Below are 16597 nucleotides of genomic sequence, written 5' to 3'. Positions count from 1 at the left end.
TACTTACTTATTTTTTTAACGTTTGGAAATCAAACACTTCGGTCACAACAAGGAAATCCATTCCCTTAATGCAGAAATCTGGTGGACTTGAAAAACGTGTTTTTGAGCAACTTGTTTCTTATATGTGACATGACATGTCTTTGTAGATATGCTTTGAATTTTTCAAGAAATTAAGATGTGTTTGCCTTAAGCTGACTGCACCCTTTTCTGCAATCCCTCTTGTGACCAACAAGCTTGTTTGTGTGATGTCCATCAGGGGATAGGGATATGGTACATAATCTTAGCATTTCAGTGTCTTTCTCTTTATAAAGCTTGACTTGTACAGGGCTGTGATCCATGATGTTTATCCACCAGCTGAGCTAAATAGCCCAGACTTGGGCAATTACAGCCCCAACAAGAAGAAATCCTGCTAGGTTTGTAACATTGGTGAATTTGATTGGTCACTGTTTATTTCACTTGATAATTGAACTCATTTCCGGTGTTATTTCTAATTCCTAGAAACTACAGGTGCTGACAAAACTACTGACATAATTAACCTTAAATAAACGTATTTTGCCCAATAAAATGCCCAATACTGTACTCAAATTTGGCTAACATTGAGCCCCTAATACATCTTGGTAACCTTGCTGGACACTTTTATATATGTGCTCTGGTTTAATTCCCCCAAGGGCTCCAAAAAGTATTATTTTTCTTTCCCTTCTCCTCTCCTTCTCCTCCTTTCCACTTCTTTCTTCTTTTAAATACAGTTGGGATAATCGTCTTCAATTTCAAGGAATGTAGACATTCTTGGCCCTAAGGCTTTCAATAAGATTCCAAATCCTTTAGCTCTGTAGTTTCTGAGGTGCCTTCCACAGCTCTATACGCTATATCTGGAAATGCTAAGTTTCTGCCACTTACTCTTTGCCAAAGACAAAACTGAGTAGCCGGCAGCTGGAGCCCCTTCATTCACCAGTGGCAACCAGCGGCTTATTTCACCTTCATGAAGTCTAGTACCTAAGTCTATCCATTGTTTTGAGACAAATATATATTTGTCAATTGAAATGCACTGTGTTTAAGAGAGATTTCCTTCCTGATCCTGAAAGGGAACAGTACATGTAATGCACTAGCATAATTAGAAATGTTACCTATGTTGTAAAGTTATGGTATTTTCTGAAAGATCTAGTCAGTGGATGTAGTGACTTGGAGCCATGAATGCCAGAGTTTTACCTATGTGATACTTACAGCAGTAGTGTCTTTTATTTATTCTGTTATTATGCCTTAATTTCACCAGTAGCTTGTTTTGGCCTTTAGTTGAAATAGGAGATACTTGCCTTAATATTTTTATAATATAAACTTTAATTGATCTGCCTTTTGGTATTAATGATTTTAATTTTGTAAAAATTGACCACCTTATTGTGAACACTATAGTGAAGAAAATACCACCTAGGGAATTCCCTGGTGGTCCAATGGTTAGGACTCCACACTCTCACTGGCAAGGGCCCAGGTTCAATCCCTGCTCCGGGAACTAAGATCCCACAAGCCACAGGGTGTGGCCAAAAGAAAAGAAAACACAACCTATATCCTTAAAAGAGCTCATTCACAGATTGTGTGGATTTAAAGTGAAAGATTTATGCATGTTTAATATATTAGATGTTTTTAAGCAATAAAGCCATGCCTTTATTGGCGAATGTTTTGCTGACAGCATCACCAAGTGTTTAAAAAGACACTGACAGCAGACATGATTATACAAATTTAGTGGGGGGGGGTTTTGGGAGAGTAGGGGTGTGATTATAAACCTTCCCTAATCACAGAAATGTTTTTTTCTAACATTTCTAAAGGCAAACTCTGAAGTGATACCAAGAGGTCCCTAGTAGTTTGAAAACTTCCAAGGAGGTGAAAAGAAGTGTGTGTACAGAGCCTAAAAGTTTTCAAAAATCATACTATTATGATGGCCATAAATGTAAATTTTTTTCACTCTAAGCATTTCTGTTTTGGAAACATTTGTTGGTAATGTTTCTATCTAAAACAAAGATTTTAGTTTTATTGTGGTTACTGTGCCCTGAAGAAAATGTTTCTGAGACAAGCATTGTATTTGGGAGACATCCACATCATAGCTTTAGGTTATTCGAATATGAAATTTCTATAATATAGATGCAACTATAGTCAAAACACACATGATCAGGTAATCTCCAAGTTCTGACACCTACCCAGGGGCACTGAGACCTGGGGACTACTACCTAATGCCAAGCCAAAAACCAAGAAAGTCTTTTTTTTGTTTTTTTTTTTTAAATCCCCATAAGGGGCAAAAGATATCCTCTAAAAACCAGAAGGTCACTGGCAGCAGCAGGGGCAAGTTTCCCCACCTTCTCGTCACGCTGCAGGCAGAGGATGCGCCATCGCCTTGGCCATAGCATTCTTGGGCCGTTTTATTGACTCCTTACCTTACACTGAGGAAAAAAAACACCTCTCCAACTGAAGTCGTTTTTAAAGTAATGGTTAGTAAAAACACCCCAAAGCAGTATTAAAGATTGGATTTGGGCAGAATTATAAGTGTTAGTCAACTTTTTCTATAATTCATAATGAGAAAACTGTGTCCCAGAGGTGGTGGTTAGCTAAAACATTGTAGTAAGAAGAGAAATCCATAGAGTCCTCGGAATGATAGGCAGAGATCAACACAAAGGTGACTGTTCATTTCTGCTAGGTTCCTGGTTAAGCAAGCTTTGTAGACCCGCTGGGAACTTAACCACTATTTCCATGGGAAAATAAACCCCAGGTTCCAAATAACTAGTTCACAGTGATATTCTGGAACACCGCCCTTTAATAAGTTTGGACTTCCTGTTCTATAATAACTTTGCCATATATTTGTTACAGGCTGCCAGAATTCAATCGTAAGGGAAAAGGGGGAAATCCTCTCATTCAGTTAAGGTAAGGAATAACTATTTAACACAATTTAAACAGCTTGATTTAAATTCATGTAAGGAAGATTATCAAAGATACAATATGGTGAGGCCAGTTGTAGTACACCAGGAAGAGGAAAAGACCTCAGTGAAAAATAAAAATTGTACTGTTTACCTTAACCGTATACACTGGTGTTTCTGTTTTATATATACCTGGGTGCTGTATGGTCTTACAGTAGGTATTTGCATTTTGTTTTATTCTTAAGGAAAACCAGAAGGAAAAAGAAATGAGGGCACAGAAGTAGATAAGATTCTACTAAAAATTACCCAACCTAGCCTCCTCCTATTAGGGTGAGGCTGTTTTTGCCCTACAGAGCAAGCCACAGCCATTCTTGTGATGCCTCTGTTCTTCTCAGCTCTGCCAGGTAAATCCCGCTCTGCTCTGAGGACTTGTTCAAAATCTTGTTCCTGAAGGCTTCTGGTGCCAACCTGAGTGTACAGTGACCTTATTCTTACTTTAATGCCTTGAGTTGTTTTCTAGGATTTTTTTTTTCCCCACATGCGTTCCTTTTGTGCAGGAGGAGCTGTAATGGTTTAAGAGCTTAATCTCCAGTCCAGGCCATCTGGTTTAGAAACTTGGCTCCACCATTTTCCTTGGTAGTGTGACCCTGGGCAAGTACTTAACCTCTAAGGAATAAGAACAGTACCTACCTCATTGCATTGTTTGAGGATTACAGGTCATAGTGCATGTAAGGCACAAGGCGGGTCTTAGTGCCGTGTAAAGCTCAGCTGCTCTCTCTGGTTGCTTGCCAGTAAACACCTTACAGGCAGTACATCCCAAGGTCAGGGAGTACTGCTTTGTTTGTGTTGTGTTTTGTTTTTAAACACTACCAAGACAGTGGACTTAGCAGCAGTAGTCACAAGTTGAATTAATTCAATACAGAAAAAGATAGAAGACTATGATTATGCCATACCAAATACCTACAAAAACAATCCATTTTTTTTTCCAGATATTTTTGAATACCCAGATAGTTGACAGTCAGTAGCAAAGATTTTTAAGTTTAGCTGAGATTTGGGTGTCCTTCAGACTCAATCAAGATCTTAAAGAATATGAAAGGAGGACTTCCCTGGTGGCGCAGTGATTAAGAATCTGCCTGCCAATGCAGGGGACACGGGTTCGAGCCCTGGTCCAGGAAGATACCACATGCCAAGGAGCAACTAAGCCCGTGCGCCACAGCTACTGAGCTTGCGCTCTAGAGCCTGCAACGCACAACTACTGAACCGTGTGCCACAACTACAGAAGCCCACACGCCTAGAGCCAGTGCTCCGCAACGAGAAGCCACTGCAATGAGAAGCCTGCGCACTGCAACAAAGAGTAGCCCCTGCTCAGAGCAACTAGAGAAAAGCGTGTGTGCAACAACGAAGACCCAACGCAGCCAAAAATAAAATGTAAATAAACAGATATATATATATATATATATATATATATATAAAAATGAGATACAGGAAGAGTACATATAGAACATATATCAAGAGAAGTATTGTTACCAGTTAATGCCTTTTCATTAGCCGTTCTAAAGAGAGAGATGCATTTAAATTTCAATATGAGATATTGGAGAAGACTTTTCTGACAATAAGGCATAAAAAGGTTTACGAAATATCTTCAAAGCAAGTCATCCTGGGACTTCCCTGGTGGTGCAGTGGTTAAGAATCCGCCTGCCAATGCAGGGGACACGAGTTCGAGCCCTGGTCCGGAAAGATCCCACATGCCACAGATCAACTAAGCCTGTGCGCCACAACTCCTGAGCCTGCACGCTAGAGCCCGTGAGCCACAACTACTGAGCCCATGTGCCACAACTACTGAAGCCCACACGCCTAGAGCTGCGCGCCACAACAAAGAAAAGCCACCACAAGGAGAAGCCCACACCGCAACAAAGAGTAGCCCCTGCTCACCACAACTAGAGAAAGCCCATGTGCATCAAGACCCAATGCAGCCATAAATAAATAAATAAATTTTAAAGAGTCATCCCACAAAGGGAATAGTAGGTGTTTGACACATTTAATGTTTCCAATGAACTGTTTGATAGGGCAGGTACTAGTTTATTGTTTTAAAATGCAGTGTTAAGTAGTAGACAAAGTGTGGGGTTTAGATCAGAAAACCATGTGTGAATTCCGGAGCTAATATTTATTTACTAACTGTACAAACTAAGGCAGTTTCCCTAGACCCTCAAACCTCAGTGCCCTCATTCTCAACACAATTGCTTGAATAAGATGATTTATAGAACCATATGTAGTATACTATATGACATATAACAGCCACTCCACAACTGTCCATTTCCATTTTTTGTTGCTGAATTCATAGAAAGTGCCTAGAATTAAGGCAGGACTTTAATTAGAAAACTATAAAAAGGGGTCATGCTCTAGAAGCAATTTCTCAAGTACTGAAGAACAAATATCAAATTAATTAGAACCCTATTTACATATTTACTACTTTTTTGCATGATTTGTGTGAGATTTCTCTGTTTGGTTAGTTACTAGTGCTCTTGAGAAAATGATTAATTATTTTTTAAAAATATGTTCAAACTATATATTCACAGTAAGAACAGGCTCAGCCAACACAAAACCACAAGCATTTATTCACTCAGCCTTGTGCCAGACAGCTATGCATTTCCCTGGCACTTGGCTCTAACAGAAAATGATTATGGGGTCTTCTTATTCAGGGTACTGGGTGATACAGTGGTGAGAGACCTCATCTCAACTCTGGCATAGAGTCTTTACAAGAGGGAACTTAAATCAGTTTGGCAGCTTATGACCTACTAAAAAGAGTAGAGTGATATAGAATAGAAAATACCCAAACTCATTGCAGTCGAAGTATTAGTTCACAAAAAATTTCAGTTGTAGATACATATATGTATATTTTTATGGTGGGTTAAGGACAAAAAGTTGAAGAGATACTGCTATATCTTATGAGGCTGACGTTCGTAGCGTCCTGCAGTGGTTAAGTAGTGAGCAAGACAGGCGGTCCCTGTCCTCATTGGCTTTACAGTCTAGGTACAGGATAAGGGTCTGAAGTGCCCTAGTTGAACACTAGAAGGAAGGTGAGGCCAGAGAGGAACTTGGAGACCACTGCGCTTAAAAATATTTTAAGTTTTTTTTTTTTTTCCGACTCCCGGCCAAGCTGGACGCATCTGTGGTAAATGTGCTGGCTGTTGAGAACATTTGAGCCTGGATAGGTTATCTCATCAAAATACAGCTTGTCCATGCAGTTTAGCTGGCTGTACCTCTAAGACACGAAGGAGTGGTTGTATGGTCAGAGAGAACCTGGAAACACTAGGTCTTCTCTGGTATAAATAAACTGAACAGGCTTGTAATTCAAGTCAATGAAGGAAGTAGATCAGCTGAACATTAAATTGTTTACCTACAAGTCAAAGATAACTTGCATCCCCAGTGGTTGAGAGCAGTGGTTGAGAGTCTGCCTGCCAATGCAGGGGACACGGGTTCGTGCCCCGGTCCAGGAAGATCCCACATGCCGCAGAGCGGCTGGGCCAGTGAGCCATGGGCGCTGAGCCTGCGCGTCCGGAGCCTGTGTTCTGCAACGGGAGAGGCCACAACAGTGAGAGGCCCGCGTACCGCAAAAAAAAAAAAAAAAAAAAAAAAGAATTTGTTGCAAAGGTTAACTCCCGAGTTGGTTAACCTTCTCAGTTAGCAGGGTATTTATTGAGTGCTCAGTGGTTATGGTACTCGGTTAGGCTCTGCAGGGAAGTAAAAGAAAATATAATACACAGTAGTACACAGGGAGTTTATGATCTACTTGCAAGGTAAATGACATCTGGGAAGCCCTTGGAGAACAATCAAGGGCTCAGTAGGGAACAAAAGGGGCAGAGTAAGAGAAGCCTGCCTTGGGTTATTGTGGGAGATCCGGCCCTAACTCAGTAGCCGAGGGACCCCTGGCTGCTCTCAGAACTGTGAGCCTCTCCCACTCTTAAAACCAATGAGAGTACGTGTATAGATTCAAGAAGATCCGTGGACGTCTCTAGCACAGTCCTGGCGCATAGGAGATACTAGATAAGTGTTTGTTGAATTTAAATGGAGAGAATTTTTATTTACCTGGACAGAGAAAATGGCATTTGGTAAAGCAGGAGTGAGCATGTCTCAACAGAAGGTGTGTGCGGAAAAATGGAGGAAAAGACAGCAGTAGGGTAGGGCCCAGTTAAGAGGACTTTGAGAGCCAAGCTGAAAAGTTCAAACAGATGTAACAGGCAAGATGTTCTGGACTTCCCTGGTGGTCCAATAGTTAAGACTCCACGCTCCCAATGCAGGGGGCCTGGGTTTGATCCCTGGTCAGGGAACTAGATCCCACATGCTGCAACTGAAAAAGATCCCGCATGCCGCAACTAAGACCCAGCACAGCCAAACAAATAAATAAAAGTTTTGTAAAAAAAGATCTGCTATTTAATTATTCAAGGAGTACCTGTGAATCATTTATACTGTGCTAGGCACAGTGGTTAGGATATTAGGGAAACAGCAGTCCCTGCCCTCAAGTGTCTTACGTCTGGGCAAGAAAGGAAAGAATTATTGTTTGGGGGATGTTTTATTTTTATACAGATCCTACTTTTTAAAATATAAACTGTGGGGCTTCCCTGGTGGCGCAGTGGTTGAGAGTCCGCCTGCCAATGCAGGGGACACGGGTTCGTGCCCTGGTCCGGGAGGATCCCACATGCCGCGGAGCGGCTAGGCCCATGAACCATGGCCGCTGAACCTGTGCATCCGGAGCCTGTGCTCCGCAACGGGAGAGGCCACAACAGTGAGAGGCCCGCGTACTGCAAAAAAATATATATATATATATGTATATATATATAATATATATATAATATAATAAAAATATATATATATAAACTGTGTATATATATATATATATATATATATATATATATATAAAAACTGTGAAGGCTAGGGGTTTTTTTGTTTTGGTTTTATTTATTTATTTGGCTGTGTGGGTCTTAGTTGCGGCATGCAGTATCTAGGTCCTTGACCAGGGATCGAACCCAGGCCCCCTGTGTTGGGAGTGTGGAGTCTTAACCACTGGACAGCCAGGGAAGTCCCAAGGCTAGGGGTTTTGTCCTTTTTTTTTTTTTTTTTTTTTTTTTCCTCTTGAGCTATTTTGTTGACTTAGCATCTAGAAGAATGCCTAGCACAAACTATGCCCCATAAATATTTGAATTAATGAATATTTGAGATTTTGAATTTTTAAGCAGTACAATCTCTTTGAGATTGTTAGATAATCACGATATGGCTTCTGGATAGGTTAAATAAGAAAGGTTCTAAGGAAGCAAGTATGGACTTTCTGTTGTCAATCTCAATACAGGTCCAAGACGATTAGTAAAATATCTGTACAATTTTAATTATGTCAATAACCTTTGAGCATTATATTCCATTTGACCATGTTATAGTTCAGTTAAAAATATCTGGGATTGGTGTTAAGTATTCTTGGCATATTTCTGTTGTACATTCTTTTTTTTTTTTTTGACCACACTGTGCAGCTTGCGGGATCTTAGTTCCCTGACCAGGGATCGAACCCACGCCCTTGGCAGTGAAAGCTCAGAGTCCTAACCACTGGACCGCCAGGGAATTCCCCAATTGTTGTACATTCTTCATTGGTAAAAACACTTAAAAGTATGTTCTATTTTTGTTTATGTATTTATTTTCTGTATACTCTACTTTTGAATGACTAATGTCACTTAATATTGAACACTTGACAGGCTAATAAATACAATATAAGAGAATCACCCGAAGTAAAAGGCAAACATACAAGAGGGAAAAAGTATGGCTTGCATTAAAGCCTTTTGTGTGGAAACGCTCAAGCATATTTGAGCAAATGTCTTGGAGTATTCCCTTCCCCCATTTTGTAGGACGTAATCAATTATACCATCTGCTCCTCCAGGTAACTTGGCAGCTGTTAATTAACTAACATTGTTCCCTGAGTTTTGCTGTCACCATAGATGGTTCCAGAACATAAGAACCAAAGATTTGTCAGAATAGCTTTCATACTACAAGTTTCCTTTAAATTAGACGAGAAAAAAAAAATCAATATTGACCAACTGGGAAGAATTAAATAAATATTTACATAGTCATAAATCATTTCAGTTTTCTCAGAGCTTATTACCATGATGTTTTATATATCTAAATGTTTTAGGTGTGCACAGCCAGAGCAGTTAAGTAATTTAATACCAACACAATTTATACTTCAAATGGGGAAAGAGTGGATCATCTCGGTTTATGGTAAGATACACAGATGCTTCCTGTTGCTCCGTCCAGAATGATGTTAACATTAACCTCAGAGGAGGCCGTTAAGCCAGCCTTGAGCTAAATGTTAGGCACTATGTTTCTCTCTATGGAGGAAGGAGGGAAGAATTACGTTACCTAAAATGTATAAGCAACAAAGTCAGAGTACTTCATGCAATAATCACTGATGCGGTGATAAATTATCACTCAATCTCTACAGGATGTGTCCAGTTCTCTGAAATAAAGCTAAGAAAAAGATTATAGGGAAAGGAGACGCACGATACCATTCTTAGAAAACTGATGTAAATACTCCATGCAGGTCATTTGCACTTTTTTTTCTCTACTGGAAGGGCATTTCTATCTTGTCTGAATCAAACTGTTCAAACAGTGTTTTTTGCTTCCCTCCCTCTGTCTTGACTTGAATTCAGGAAACTTCTGAAATGTCGATTTTTTTTAAGTTGTTGAAAGGATTTTGTGTATTTATAGTTTTACATGCCAACTCCTTAATTTGAAATAATAGTAAAAAGCAAATCTCAAAGCAACAACCACAAAAGCGTCCACAATATACTAAGTTGTCTAATTTTTCATTTTTGGATTGCATCCATTCATAGTATTTGTTTTCATTAATCTATACTGTTGCATCAAAGCCATTACAATGTTGAAGCATACTGAGTCTTCCAAAACAATAACTCTTCCAAAATTTAGCCATCTTAAAGGAAAATAGAAAAGACAAACAGTAAGCAACACAACTGTTACTATTTCAGCTAAGAATCCTAAAGCACACTACAAATGCTTTTCGTGTTACCTAATAACTGGAAAAACATTCTAGAGGCGAATTGCTTAAGATTACATAGAGTTGCCTGATTCTATAGAGGAATAACTTTGGGTATGTTCTGTTGTAATTTTTGTTGTTGTTAACTAAATTACAGACTTTATTCTGATTTTGCACTAATGCATCCACTCTTTATTTCTGATATTCTGATTTTGCACTAATGTCCTTTTTCTGCTTCAGGTACTCAGTCTGTTCTTGTCTTTCATGACCTCCACCCTTTTGAACAGTACCAGTCAGTTATTATTTTTTTTAAAACATCTTTATTAGAGTATAACTGCTTTACAATGGTGTGGCAGTCAGTTATTTTGTAGAATGTCTCTCAGTCTGGATTTCTCTGATATCTCCTCGTGATTAGATGAGGGAATGTATTTTTGGCAAGAAAATGTCAGACGTCATATGTCCTTTTCAGAGCGTCCTATCAGGGGGCACGTGACGTTGACCTGTGTTACGACTGGTTGTACAGCTTTGTGCTGCTGCTGTGACACGTCCCCTCAGACCTGGCACCGTAGAACAACACCCAGCTTTTTGTGTGTGTGTGTGGTACGCGGGCTTCTCACGGTTGTGGCCTCTCCCATTGCGGAGCACAGGCTCCGGACGCGCACGCTCAGCGGCCATGGCTCACGGGCCCAGCCGCTCCGCGGCATGTGGGATCTTCCCGGACTGGGGCAAGAACCCGCGTCCCCCCTGCATCGGCAGGTGGACTCAAGCACTGCGCCACCAGGGAAGCCCAACACCCAGCTTCTTATCTCACAGTTTCTGCAGCTTAGAGGGCCAAGCTGAGTGCGGCTGGGCTCCCCGCTCAGGGTCTCCCAAGGCCAACATCGAGGTGTCAGCTGGGCTGTGTCCTCAGCTGGAGCTTGTGGTCCTCCAGCTCGTTCATGTTGTTGGCAGAATTCAGGATGGACTGTTTTCTTGCGGGTTGGCAGCAGGAATCACTCTCAGTTCCTAGAAGCCATTCTCAAATTCTCACTGGTGGCTTCTCCATTTACAAGGGCAGCAGGAGAATTTCCCTCCCCTACAGTCCCTCTCACGCTTTGAATCTCTGACTTCTAGACCCAGATTTAAAAGGCTCATATGATTAGGTCAGGCCCAAACCCATACTCCCTTTTTTAAAGTCAACTGTGTCACATAACCTAGTCACGGATTAAAATGCATCGTATTCACAGCCTGGATGGTTATGAAAGGCATGTCGAAGGTGGGGAGGAAAGGGAGGGAGTGGACATCTTAGAATTATGCCTACCACACTAGTGCTATTAGCCCAATTACTTGGTTTGGCTGGTGTCTTCTGGTTTCTCCGTTGTAACGTTACTATTTTGCCATTTGTAATTAAAAGATACCTTGAGGGAGATACTTTGAACTATGCGAATATTTTATTTCTCCTCAAACCTTCCTACACTAATTTTAACATTCATCAGTGGAACTGTCCATTCTCCTCCATTTATTTATTTCATTGTGGATGCATGGATATATATTTTATTTGGGGAATTAGAATCCAACACTATCATTATTTTGTTGTTCTAATTGTTCCAGCTTTGGCCATTGGGAGCTCTTTCAGGTTAGCTCCTGTGCCCTTTCCACATGCTCTCATCCTTTTTCAGCACTTCTTTACTTTCTAACACCATAAGACACTCTAGATTCACCTTGTATTTTTTCCTGCTCCAGCCCCAGAATAAATCACTTTTCCACGGATAACTCCAGTTTTAATCCAAGAGAACTAGAAGTACGTTTCAGTTTGTACTGGCTACAAATTGGTGTCTCCACAGGTTAGGTGCAGATTAATGAATGTATTCGTTTCGACTTGCTGTCCTAACAAAGTACCACAAATTTAGTGGCTTAAAACAACATAGGTTTATTATCTTACAGTCCTGCAGGTCAGAAATCCGAAATGGTTTTACTGGGCTAATATCAAGGTGTCAGCAGGGCTACGTTCCTTCTGGAGGCTCTAGGGGAGAATCTGTTTCCTTGCCTTTTCCAGCTTCTAGAAGCTTCTACCTGCTTTCGTTGACTCCTGATTCCTTTTTACGTCTTTATTTATTTATTTTTTGGCTGCACCTCATGGCTTCTGGGATCTTAGCTCCCCTATCAGGGACTGAACCCAGGCCCTAGGCAGCAAGAGTGTGGAGCCCTAACCACTGGACCGCCAGGGAATTCCCCTTCCTATGTCTTTAAAGCCAGCAACATAGTGTCTTTCAACCTCCTCTGACTCTTGTCCTGCCTTGCTCTTATTAGGATCTTTCTGCTTACATTGTGCCCACCCAGATAATCCAGAATAATCTCCCTATCTCAAGACCCTTAATTCAGTCGCATCTACAAAATCCCTTCTGCATGTAAGGTAACATTCACAGCTTAGGGGATTAGAACATGGACATATTTGGGGGCCATTATTCTGCCAACCACATAAATATATTTGGACTAATGGGACTATCAGTCCACATAAATCAGGCAAAAGGAAAATATCCCTTTAATAACAGGTCCCTTTTTACTTTTTCTTCTTAGCCCAGTAGGTCCCTTTTTTAAAAATTGCAACATATTTGCACATTTGTCTAAATCCTTTGTAAAAGTAATGTCATTAATCCTCCATTGGTAGGACATTGGTTTTGATTTGTCCTCCAGAAGCAGTGAAGAACTCCTGTTCATCTGTCTCTCCTCCTCCTTCACTGTCACCAACAGCACAGATTTTACAGGATCACACCCAGTTGTAAAAGCAATTATTATAGTTTACCATGATACATTACTCTGCTGTCCAAAGAGCTCGGCTTCTATAACCTGTGTGTACATTATTGGTTGGAAATAACATTGCCAGAGATAAATGGAAAAAATTAAATGTTCTGGGCTTCCCTGGTGGTGCAGTGGTTGAGAGTCTGCCTGCCGATGCAGGGGACGCGGGTTCGTGCCCCGGTCCGGGAAGATCCCACATGCCGCAGAGCGGCTGGGCCCGTGAGCCATGGCCGCTGAGCCTGCGCGTCCGGAGCCTGTGCTCCGCAATGGGAGAGGCCACAGCAGTGAGAGGCCTGCGTACTGGAAAAAAAAAAAAAAATGTTCTCTTCATACTCCTGCCTGTAACTGTGCATTTACTTTTTATTCATTTCTGACTGTGCAAGACACTAGATAGATATTAGTGATGACCAGTAAGATGTAATAAATCATGGTTCAAAATATGGGGATATTGCTTTTAGAAGCTTAACCTCAGGGAATAATTCAAATATCTAATTCTTATATACTTATTTTCTGCCTGGGAGTTCGTTTCTAAAACCAAAGTTTTCCCATTCTTACTACTTTCAACAAACTAGAAATACAATTTTTGATGTAAAGTATTATGTGTGAAAAGCCATTTAGGGGCTTCCCTGGTGGCACAGTGGTTAAGAATCCGCCTGCCAACGCAAGGGACACGAGTTCGAGCCCTGGCCCGGGAAGATCCCACATGCCGCGGAGCAACTAAACCCATGCGCCACAACTACTGAGCCCATGTGCCACAACTACTGAAGCCCGCGCGCCTAGAGCCCGTGCTCCACAACAAGAGAAGCCACCGCAGTGAGAAGCCCGTGCACCGCAACAAAGAGTAGTCCCCGCTCGCCGCAACTAGAGAAAGCCCGCGCAGCAACAAAGACCCAACATAGCCCAAAATAAAAACAAACAAATTAATTAATTAATTTTTTAAAAAACCAACAAAAAAAAGGAAAGCCATTTAATGCTTTCTATTCTATTACTAAACTATAGATTGGTTGCATACTAAATCACAGGCTTCTAGGTATACTTTTTCATTCTTTCTTTTTAAAGGATGAAATATCAACAACTTATTAAGCACTTATTCCTGCCCAGTGCTTTACACATAATATGTTATTTAGTCAACTCTATGAGGCAGGTGTTACTATCATCATCACCCCCATATCAATAGGTAACAGTAATAGAGATGACATGGCTGCTAAGCAGTAGAACCAGGACTTAAATCTAGGGAACCAATTCCAGAGATTTCTCCTCTAACACACAGATCAGTGTGTACAGTATCACATAGTGTTGCCACCCAGTTAAAAAAAGAAAACTGGATATAATGATTGTTCCAAATCCTGCTCGTAACTGGATCATTTTCCCCAACTTTGGCATATAGCTGAAAAACTATAATCTCAATAGACTGTGATACATACAAACAGAAACTTTAGAAACAGCCTAAATGCTGCACAGACTTAGTAAATCTAAGTCCTATTGAATGCACATACAATAACTAGAGCCCAGGACATTTCAGACCCAAGTTCATCATTACTGCTGTTGAAATCATCTCTTTAATTTGATGGCATTACTCAGGGAGAATGTAGCTCCCAGCACAGTTATTCAGAATAAGGTAGAACTATACACTAGTATCTTTTGCCATTGGCCGTTACTTTCCCATATTTAAGTTGGACTGCTATCAGTTTAGGTATTTGCTATGATTTGAATGTTTGTGTCTCTTTAAAATTCATATGTTGAAATCCTAAATGCCTAAGGTGATGATATTAGGAGGTGGCGCCTTTTGGAGGTGCTTAAGTCATGAGGATGGAACTTTCATGAATGGGATTAGTCCCTTCCATGTTGAGGACACAGTGAGAGATGGTAGTCTGCTACCATCTGTTGCAGACCCTGGAAGAGGGTTTTCACCAGAACTTGACCCCAGCCTCCGGAACTGTGAGAAATAAATTTCTGTTGTTTATAAGCTACCTAGTCTGTTGTATTTTGTTAATAGCAGCCCAAACAGATTAAAACAGTTTTATTTCTCCAGTTCTTGGGAAAATCCTGGATGGAAACTTAAATTTTTGCTGCCTCATGATAGATTTTTTTTTTTTTTTTTTTTTTTTTGGCACACGGGCTTAGTTGCTTTGGGGCATGTGGGATCGTCGTGGACCAGGGCTCAAACCCGTGTCCCCTGCATTGGCAGGCGGACTCTTAACCACTGTGCTACCAGGGAAGCCCTTGTGATAGATTCTTAACAATATATTCTGTTCACATCTAGTCAGAAAGAATGCTTTTCATGTTTACTTTATACATTTGAGTACTTACATATTTCATTCATAGGAACATGTAAATTTTTCCATTCCAGAACACCTGAATCAAAAATATTTTCATGTTGAAGTTTGTAGATATTTCCCAACCTAGTTATTTTTTTTTTAATTAATTAATTAATTTATTTATTTTTGGCTGTGTTGGGTCTTTGTTTCTGGGCGAGGGCCTTCTCTAGTTGCGGCAAGCAGGGGCCACTCTTTATCGCGGTGCGCGGGCCTCTCTTGTTGCGGGGCACAGGCTCCAGACGCATAGGCTCAGTAGTTGTGGCTCACGGGCCTAGTTGCCCCGTGGCATGTGGGATCTTCCCAGACCAGGGCTCGAACCCTGGTTATTATTATTATTTTATTATTAGTTATTGTCTATCAATAACTTTAAAGAAATAGAAGATAGTGTCCTAAAAGACCAATAAAAATTACACAGCATGAAGAAATGGCTACTAGTCAATAAATGGATTATTTTTCTACATTTCTGTATTTTCCAAATTTATAGAGAGGCAGTTACTCAACATTTGACAAACTAGCTAATTTCAGACTTTTTGCTCTGGATCTTTTTTTTTTTTTTTTTTTTTTATTGCGGTACGTGGGCCTCTCACCGTCGTGGCCTCTCCCGTTGCGGGGCACAGGCTCCGGACGCGCAGGCTCAGTGGCCATGGCTCACGGGCCTAGCCGCTCCGCGGCATGTGGGATCTTCTCGGACCAGGGCACGAACCTGTGTCCCCTGCATCGGCAGGTGGGCTCTCAACCACTGCGCCACCAGGGAAGCCTGCTCTGGATCTTTTGATTTATTAGTTTGCCTGAGATCAAATTTCAACACCCTTAAACTATATTATGAACAGGGTTCTCCTAAAGAAGATACAGATATTTATTATTTAGGGGTAAGACAAAGTTTTGTTTTTTTAAGAGAGGACCTTAGCTTTAGCTTTGGAAAATTTATGCATGGCCTTGAAAACTTTATTAATTTATTCATAAAATATTTACAGTGAGCCTACTTAAGGAAACTGTACTAGGACTTATACAGATGGTCACATACTATAAGGGGCTGAGAAATTATTGTCTCTGATAGTTTCTGGTGCAATAAAGCACATGTATGCTTTTAGTGACCAGAAAGATACCAGATCTCAATTTCCTATTGGGCCCATAGTTCTTTCCCTGGTCCCTGGATGGGTAACCCTCCATTATGTGTTTTCAGTGATACATATGAAAAATGTATACATTCATATTTGTGCCTCTAAATCCATAGGTGGTAGATAAAGTAGGTGGTACCTAATATCCCCATTTTACAGATGAAAAAATATATATCAAAGACCCAGTCATTTAAATCAATAACAACTGCTATGACCCAGGGCCTATTTGCTTTAGTTTCCCTGTCTCTACTCCTAGTTAAATAACAGAAATGATGTGAGAAAAGAACCACCTAGATGGTAAAGCACTAAGATGACTTTCTAGTACTTTTGCAAGCAAAATTTTAAGTGTATAAAGAGGATGGCTTACTGCTCTAGTAAAATGCTCCCTCCTCCAAACAAATGATAAACTTGGAGGAGAAACGTTTTCTCTTCAAATAAAATTGTGCGGCTCTT

The sequence above is a fragment of the Phocoena sinus genome, chromosome 7 (genome assembly GCF_008692025.1).
Source record: "Phocoena sinus isolate mPhoSin1 chromosome 7, mPhoSin1.pri, whole genome shotgun sequence".
Classification (NCBI taxonomy): Eukaryota; Metazoa; Chordata; class Mammalia; order Artiodactyla; family Phocoenidae; genus Phocoena; species Phocoena sinus.
This window is presented reverse-complemented; position numbering follows the sequence as displayed.